Here is a 9,116-nt window from a genome sequence, read left to right on the forward strand (position 1 = left end):
GTCAATGACCCTGAAAGGGAAACTCAGGAACCTCACATGGCCTTCCTGAAAACATTGGAGGGGATAAATGTATCTCCAAACACCATCATACTAGGTGACTTCAACTACCCTAATATAGACTGGGAACACTACTCAAGCCCGAACACTCTAACCCAAAGATTCCTGGAGTTCATAAACTCAAATGCCATGGAACAACTAGTCACCATCCCCACAAGAGGAGAAAACATACTTGATCTCATCATCACGAACATGGGATCAAAATGTTCAACACCGGAAGTATACCCCTCACTGGTGAGATCAGATCATAAACTAATCTCGCTGGAGGTCCTCATCCCGCCCCCACCTGAAACCACAAAAGACCACAGTGAAAAACTTCTCAAAAGCCGATTTCACACTTCTAAAAACTAGTGTGGTCTCCTTTAAGGCCCCTGAGCCAGTAGTAAACATTACTCAAACCGCTGAATCACTTACAAATGCCTTCTACCAGCACCTACAGGACTGCATGGATCAGGCAATCCCAAACAAAACTAAGACTCTCTGTACCACAGGCAAGCGTCCAGTCTGGTGGACCCCAGCCATAAACAAGCTCTACAACAAAAGGAGGAAGCTACTACAAGATAGAGCAAAATCCTTGAAAGGTAAGACACCTTTGATCATTATAAGTAGAAAACTAAGAGCTCTCATAAAATCATCCAAGGCAAATTTTGAGAGAAAAATCGCCAAGGACTCTAAAGACAATCATAAGGCCTTCTTTAGCTATGTTAGAAACCTAGGAGGAAACTCCCAGATATGCTCAGAATTAGTTCAAAATGATGTGAAAATTACTGAACCTACACACATTGCCAACATACTGGCTGACAGGTTCAGTGCAAACTTCTCCCAAAAGGAGAGATATCTATTCCAGAGGATTGTAGCCCCCCAAACATCTCCAACGCCCAGGTGAGAACTGCCCTCACTAAGGCAAAAAACACAGCAGCCATGGGACCGGATGGTGTCCCTGGCTGTGTGCTTCATGAACTCAACGAGGAATTAAACCCACAGTTAGGACAGCTGTTTAATCTTAGCCTCACCTCAGGATACGTACCCAAGGAGTGGCACAAGGCGACTGTGGTCCCACTTCATAAGGGCGGTGCCTCCACAGACCCTGGAAATTACCACCAAATTAGCTTGACAAGCCTTATCTGCAAAGCCATGGAGAGGATCATAATGGAACTCATAAATAAAGACATAGGGAACTTGCAGACTTTGGATCCAACCCAGTTTGGCTTTGTCAAAGGCAGATCCTGCCTCTTAAACTTGGTTGACTTTTTCGAGACAGTCACCAAGGCCATTGATGAGGGAAAGGCAGTCCATACAGCCTACCTCAACCTGGCAAAGGCCTTCGACACAATACACAATACCCCACTCAGGTATCATCGAAAAACTCATCAGCTTGAATGTAAGCCCATACATCACAAGATGGGTTGCAAACTGGCTAAGTGACAGAACCCACAGGGTCAGAGTTGCTGGAGCCATGTCAGACTCAAAGCCTGTCACAAGTGGTGTCCCACAGGGCTCAGTCCTGGGTCCACTCTTGTTCGGCATCTACTTTTCTGAAGTACAAGCAAACACAGGAGGGTTATGGCTGACAAAGTTTGCAGATGACTGCAAACTGGGCGCCATAGTCGAAAACACATCTGACACAGATATCCTCCAGAAGGGCCTCACAGAAACGGATAACTGGTGCCAGAGCCATGGCCTGAAGTTAAACGCCAAAAAATGCATAGTCATACCCTTCGGGAAAAACAAGGTTACCCCTAGCTACCATATAGGTGGCAATCCACTGAGCACAGAAAAAGTCATCAGGGATCTGGGGACCCAGGTTGACAGTAGCCTTTCGTTTGACACTCATGTTGCTAAAGTAGTTAGGAAAACCTTCTATATCGCCCACCTGATCATGAAGGGATTCACATCTAGATCAAGGGAGGTCATCGTCCCCTGTACTCATCACTCATTAGACCTATGATTGAGTACAATGCCCCGTTTGGAATGTATCTGAGCAGACACCTGCTGCAGCTTGAAAGGCCCCAAAAGTTCCTCACCAAAAGGATAAAGGGTCTCAAAAATATGTCTTATGCTGCCCGACTGAAAGAACTCCAGCTCTATTCAGTCTCATACCGCTTGCTCAGAGGTGACCTGTGCCTGACATATAAGGCCATGTCAAACCCAGATTTGATGAATATGCTTCACCTCAAAAAATCTAGATCCCTCAGAACCACAAGGGCAGGAGACTTAAACCTTGACACGGTTATAAATAGAATGTGCTGGAGGGACAGATTCATCACCCAGAGACTCCCTATGCTGTGGAACAAAATCCCGGTACATGTAAGGCAGAGCACCTCGCTGGCCTTGTTCAAGAGGAATCTTGACCAATGGATGGGAGATCACAGATATACCCCAGGGATTACTTCAGTGTCACTGCTTGACAGAGGCACAGAAAAATGATAGGCATAGTTTTTATTCAAACTAAAGGGGTGGCGAAAGCCACATAACTATGGGCTAGGCTTATAAATGCCCTTGGGCAGATAGCCTAGTATGAACCTATGAACCTATGAACCTATAATGTGGACTAGATGGCAGTTACTTAGCTTGTTGAGGTGATAAGCATAGGCACTATGATTCAAGTACAATATTTTCATGACATTGATAACGTCTTCATACCATGATGCCTCACCATGTCTTTTCTCTATATGTGATGGTGGCACTGCAACTGGTAGCACTAACTAGTTACCTAATGGTGCTCATTCTGAGTCAAAAACATCAGAGTCTATGACTTTAACTGGGTACTGCAGTTTTCTGGATTGTTTCCAGGAGAATGGCTATGACTTCAAAGGGCATTGATGTTGGTAGGGCTCCCACATGGTGCTCTAGAGAAAGTAAGATCTTTCCTCACTTGTTATATAGGGACCTGACTGAGGCACTGGGATGAAGTAGATGACTGGTAAAGTTTTGTTAGAGATGGTGACTGAGGCTACTGGCATACCCTGCTCTAGTGAGCAATGCTGGCACCACTTCACTGAGATGAGCAGGTGCCATCCTGGTGTTTTTGAGTGAATAGGAAGAGAAGATTGGAGAGAAGACCACTAAGATGTACTGTAAGCATGCAGGGATGATCAATGCCCTGTTTTTTCCCTTATAGGTAACTGGTCCCTAAATTACTCCTGGCCATTGGCATTGCTGTCTACCAACTGTTACACAATGTATGACCACAGAAAGAGGACTTTGAATTATATGTTCATTCTTGGCATATGTGTATTTGGTATCTTATCTATTTATTAATCCTAACATAGTTCAAAAATGGGAGTATAGGACAGACTCAGATAAAAAGGCAAACAAACAGTATAACATGAAGTGAGCAGATACAGGTTGAGCAGGTTGGAGGTGGGATAGGAGCCCATATCTCCCAGCTGTCTAGCTCACCAACAGCAGAAGAATCTAGAAATATGTTATGTTAGAGAGTGCCAAACACCCCACAAATTGAACACATGAAAAGCAAAACACATTGGAATGGAATGGAACCCCTACCTATGGTACTGATATGATTTAGACTACAGTGTTAGCAAGACATGCCATTGAAAAACTGGCTGCAAAGGTGACTGGAAAACATTTTTCAATGATGTAAAGAACATGATAGTAGGACAACAAAAATGTACCTCCATGGTTTTAACCCCCTGCCTTTGTTTCAAGGATATATTCTTCAGAATAGTATATTAGCAAAGCATGCCATTGAATAACTCCTGAAAAAGGTGTATTGAAAACACATTTCAGGGGAATGGAACACATGATAGTGGGGCAACAACAATATACCTATATGGGTTTGAACTCTTTCCTTTTTTCAAGGATACATTCTTTAGAACAACATGTTAGGAAGGCATGCCATAGAAACACTCATAGACAAGGGAACTAGAAAACATATTTCAAGGGAACAGAATAAATGACAGCAGAACAACACAAATACACCTACAGGGGGTCCAACCATTGCCTTTGACAAGGAGACTCCCTAGACCAGGTTATTAGCTAGTGAAACCACCAAAATTATATACTGAATCTGTCTGAATACACACATTTCAGGAAAATATTAGAATGGCATTTAAGACTGAAAACTGAATAGTATAAAACAACATATCAACTAAATGGATTAAAACCAATATACCAGTCTGTTGACAATGTACACATCAGTGTATGAGTAAACTGGGCCATGGACACATATATGTATCATATTTACCTTAGTTTATATTAGCATGACACATTATTAGCACTTGACAATGATTGTTCTTCAGTCTGCTGTAATATTCCTCAATGGAGTTAAAACTTTGCCTGCTTGACTAAGATTCTCTATAATTTCACATTATCAATTGAATCCACAGAAGAATTTCCAGTGAAGGGGTCAAAAGACATGCAATTCATGGAAAAATTACAACACTTTGTAAAACTGAAAAATGAGCATTGTTAAATAACATGCAACAATCAGGGATCAAAAGTCAACCCTAATGAATCTGAATGCAGACATTGATGGCAACCTCTTGCATACACAAAGTATGTTTACCCTTATTTCATATATTCATTGCAAGTACTTGCTGAAAGGTATGGGTGTTTTTTAGAATATTACAACTTAGAGGTGAATCCTTACATGCCTGATGAATATTCTATAGATGAGCACATTAGCAAGTGAAGCCACTGAGGAACTTATGGTAAGGTTGAAAGAAAACACACATATCAGGGAAAATTTACAGCACTGTGGAAAACTGAAAAATGAGAAGGGTAAACAACATGTAACAATGAGCGTATCAAAACTCCATCCCCTCCTATATTGACAATATGTATTATAATTTCCCTTAAATTAATTAAATTCCCTTAAATGAATTATAAGAAGATACTGCAAGATACAGATTGTCAGACTGCTACAACTTAAGCCCTAGGATTTGAATCCCTACCTGCCTAATTGATAATCTGTAGACTGTTGCATTATCAACATAAGCCAAAGAAGAACTTAAAATAAATGTGTCTGAAAACACACATTTCAAGGGAGTGTTAGAACACTGTGGAAGACTAAGAAATGAATACTGGTAAACAACATGTAATAATCAGGGAATCATAATCCTCTAATTAATGTACTGACAGCTTACACATCCCATTATGGCTACTGAAAGACTTCACCTTATCTCAATATGCCTAGTATCATGCATTGACAGCCTCCTCATCTGCATTAATGGACAGCAAGATCTTTGCATATTTGAATGATTTTTCTTTGTTTTTCCCATTAGATAAGAAGTATTATTTCTCGCTACTTAAATATGGGCAACAATGTTGCTCTCCGCTAACTATTATGCAACATATGCCACAGATAGATGCTTTTTTTTCTTGTTTCATAATCCATTTTTTGGCTATGTCTGTGATGTAATAATGTGTTTCTGATAACAGTAAAGGTTGTAAAGTGTATATAACAGAGATGAAAAGAGCAACAAGCAGACCGTTTTCAAAAGGTGAGGAAATAAGGATTAAGCAGGCTGGATAACATCAGTGGCTATGAACCCATGATTTTTCACACTGATATGACACATAGACTTGCACTACTAAGGATGGACACTGAAGTTGAATAAATGTAAGGGGTCATTAAGAAGACATACATATATATGATTTGTAGCACCTTTGTGAGGATTGATATCAAACTGTAAAACAGCCATTTGTTAAGCTGCATTTTGGTTATGGGTGTGTGTTGTGTTTATTTTTGAACCAGGTAGTAGGCTGGAAATGGGATATAGAACTGAGATTAAAAGAGGGCACAGTGAATAACACACCAGGTCAGCTAAGAAGGAATTAGTTTTTAAACTCAAAAATACTGGGTCACTCCATACTTACAATTTGTTTTGACAGTGTCAAACTCTGTGACAGAAAATCTGATAATAGGCGTGTTTCATTTCAGGGGGAAGGAATACATGATTCGCAATATAACATGATTACACCATGCATGAAACCATCACTGTGACATGATTACACCATGCATGAAACCATCACTGTGTTACTCACATTCTCCAAAGCAGAGCATTGGCAGGTTATACAGCCAACTCAGGTATAGGGAAGTTATTGTAAAAACACACATTGGGGTAAAGGAACATAGAATAACAATGAAAGACAAACACACATGACCATATTTGAACCCATGCCTGTGTCACTCATATCACCTGAATGACAACAATAGCCAGTTATACCACTGAAACTTAGAGGCAAAGTGTAAAAAACTAAAATAAAACATTACAGAGGAATGACATACAGCTGTATAACAAAAACATAATGTTTTATAAAAGTTTCCCACTCTTAAGGGATTAGAATCATGTACCTAGTGCACTAAGAATGGACTCAACACATAATGAACACACTGAAGCATAGAAGCCTTTATAGGGTTACTGCTAACTTTGCCATATTACACTATTGCTTGCTGACATGCACCTATGCTAAGTTCAATGACAGATGGCAGGATTTTAGTGCATTCAAATGATTTTTCTCAGTTTTTGTCATAGGATGGAAACTAGCATTTCTTCTGTGCTTATATTCAAAAAGAGACATTGCTCTCTGTGAACTGTCGCACAACATATAAGACCAGAAAGATGATTTTAATATATAAGCCTATTTTGGGCATGCTTCTGGTGTTTTGATCTATTTCTTGACTAGATTAAAGATTGGAAATGGGAGCATAGGAAAGAGATGAAAAGGGAAGCAACCAGAGGGACAAAAACAACATGATCAAATAAGGAATGAGTAGAATGGAGGTGGGATAGAGACATACCTCTCAACTTCTTAGCTCAGACATCCTGATGAATTACAATTACATTCTTCATTATTTACTGACTAAAATCATCCATGTTTTGTCAGACAACTAGTCTTTCAATATGAAATATATTGGTCAGTCATTGGTACAATAATTAAAGGCCTGTGAGGTTGAAAGGAATGAATGTGAGTATTTTTTGTGGGACAGATGCCTTTTCATTTTTTTTTTTTGAGATGGGAAGTTAGGAAAGGAAGGGAAGTTTGAGGTTGGTATGAGGAGATGGGTAGGTCATTAGGAAAGACAGGCATTACTGATTAGGTGTGGGGCAACTCAGTGAGGGATGGGACACACAGTGAGGAAGAGGACATCAGACAAACAGAGGAAAGACAATGGTAAGGGTAAAACTGTATATCAGACAGTGGTGGGCCTAGACACAAAAGGGAGGGGAACTATATGATTGTGAAATGGAATGGGAGTTTGCAGATGCAGTCTCTATTAACTTTGACAAAGAGGGAGATTACTCCTCACCCTAGGACCCATCACATCTAGATCAGCCTCAGAACCTAGAGGCAGCACTGGGCAGAGATCCATCTTGAAGTGTTGCTGGAGCAAGTTTTCTAAACAATGTGGGCATTGATCCTCTTATCCAGTATCTCCCCCAACAAGCTGTGATTGTTCCTAATAGGTAACATTATTACCACCTCCACTTGCACTGCTTACATGGGGGTATGAGTGTACCTGCCTCTGGTGTAGGGGTACTTGATGAAGATGGTACAGGAGATTTTCTGGATGCTTCTGGTGGTGATGGTGGTGCTGCTGATGCTGCCACTTGTGAGGGGACAATAGTCCATGATGAACTGGCTGATCCATGTCTCTGTGCTGCTGCATATAATAGTAAAAGAAGTGGAGAAGGAAAAAAAAAAGAAAGGATATGAAAAAAGAGCAGGAGAAGAGTCCTACACAAATAATGAAAGTGCAGTCTTTATTATTTCTTCATAATCATAAAACAGAATGCATGAGGTATTATATTTAATAGGACATACTTATTTTAACATTAACCATTTTATTTACAATTGTTATTCATTTATTTTGAGATGTGAAATTGGTCCATACCAAGAGTATTATTTTTGTTTGTTGGGGAAATTGGTCTCTGATCATGAACAACTTATTATGACTTTGTGACACAAATGCCATGAAACTGACGTGGAGACAAAGTCAAGAGGTGAATCTGAGCAGCCATGCTGTGAAAACCTAATAGTCATGATCAGTGAAACCCAATCATAATTCTGTGCAGTGCATGGAGCTTTATCTTCTCCTTATAGTACCAGATATAGAAAAAAAATATAAGAGGATGATTGTCAATGTCAGTGGCACAACAGGCAATACATTCATCTTTGATGATTGAAGACCAGATGTCTGTGGGTTCTATTTCCAATACAGGTGATTAGATTGCTCAGAGAGTAGTGCAACATTGGGGTGAGGGGGTGCTGTACTTCTGAGTGTGTTGTACTAAGGATGAGATGTTAAATTGACGTCCCATATGCTTGAGTTCATGGTAGCTCAGGTGGATATAAGAGATCCCACAACATTGAACAAAAAGAGTAGGGTCCTTTATTAAATACATTGCTTACATAATTTACATTATAGGCAACATTTGCCTTCTTAATATATTATGCATGATTTACAATTATATACAATTATTTACATTTTTTTTAATTTTTCAATCCTTTAAACAGTTCCATTATTACCTTTTGCATTACCATCTACACAGTTATATATAAATACACACACACACACACACACACACACACACACACACACACACACACACACACACGTTATTCTTTCATTCCACTATAGTCCAGATTATATGAAACAGCTTCCTACCAATTTTTACTACAAATTCCTTACTCTTTTTACTTTAATAAACAAATTTTATCATAGCCATATAGATTTTTCCTATTTTCATAATGAATTCCAAGTAATTTTCTTCACATTATTTTTCCCATAATTTCTTAACCCTTTGACATTGCAAAAAACATGTGCAGGTATTTCAGTCTAACCACAATAATGGCAAATTTTCTTGTATTTTTTATATAGCATATTAGTTTTTACTGTCAATTTACTTCTAGAGACTCTCCATAAAAACCTCTATAGTCTACATACTTTTAAACCATTCTTTTCTAGTTTTTAACATCTTTACATTTTTATCTTCTATTTTTATATGGATAAATATAATAATATGCATTCATGATATTCATATACCATATTTTCCTGTTTTTTCCACTTATTTTAGTTTTAATTTCAAAAA

This window comes from Protopterus annectens, chromosome 1.part0 (genome assembly GCF_019279795.1).
Source record: "Protopterus annectens isolate FY-2018-M chromosome 1.part0, PAN1.0, whole genome shotgun sequence".
NCBI classification, from domain to species: Eukaryota; Metazoa; Chordata; order Ceratodontiformes; family Protopteridae; genus Protopterus; species Protopterus annectens.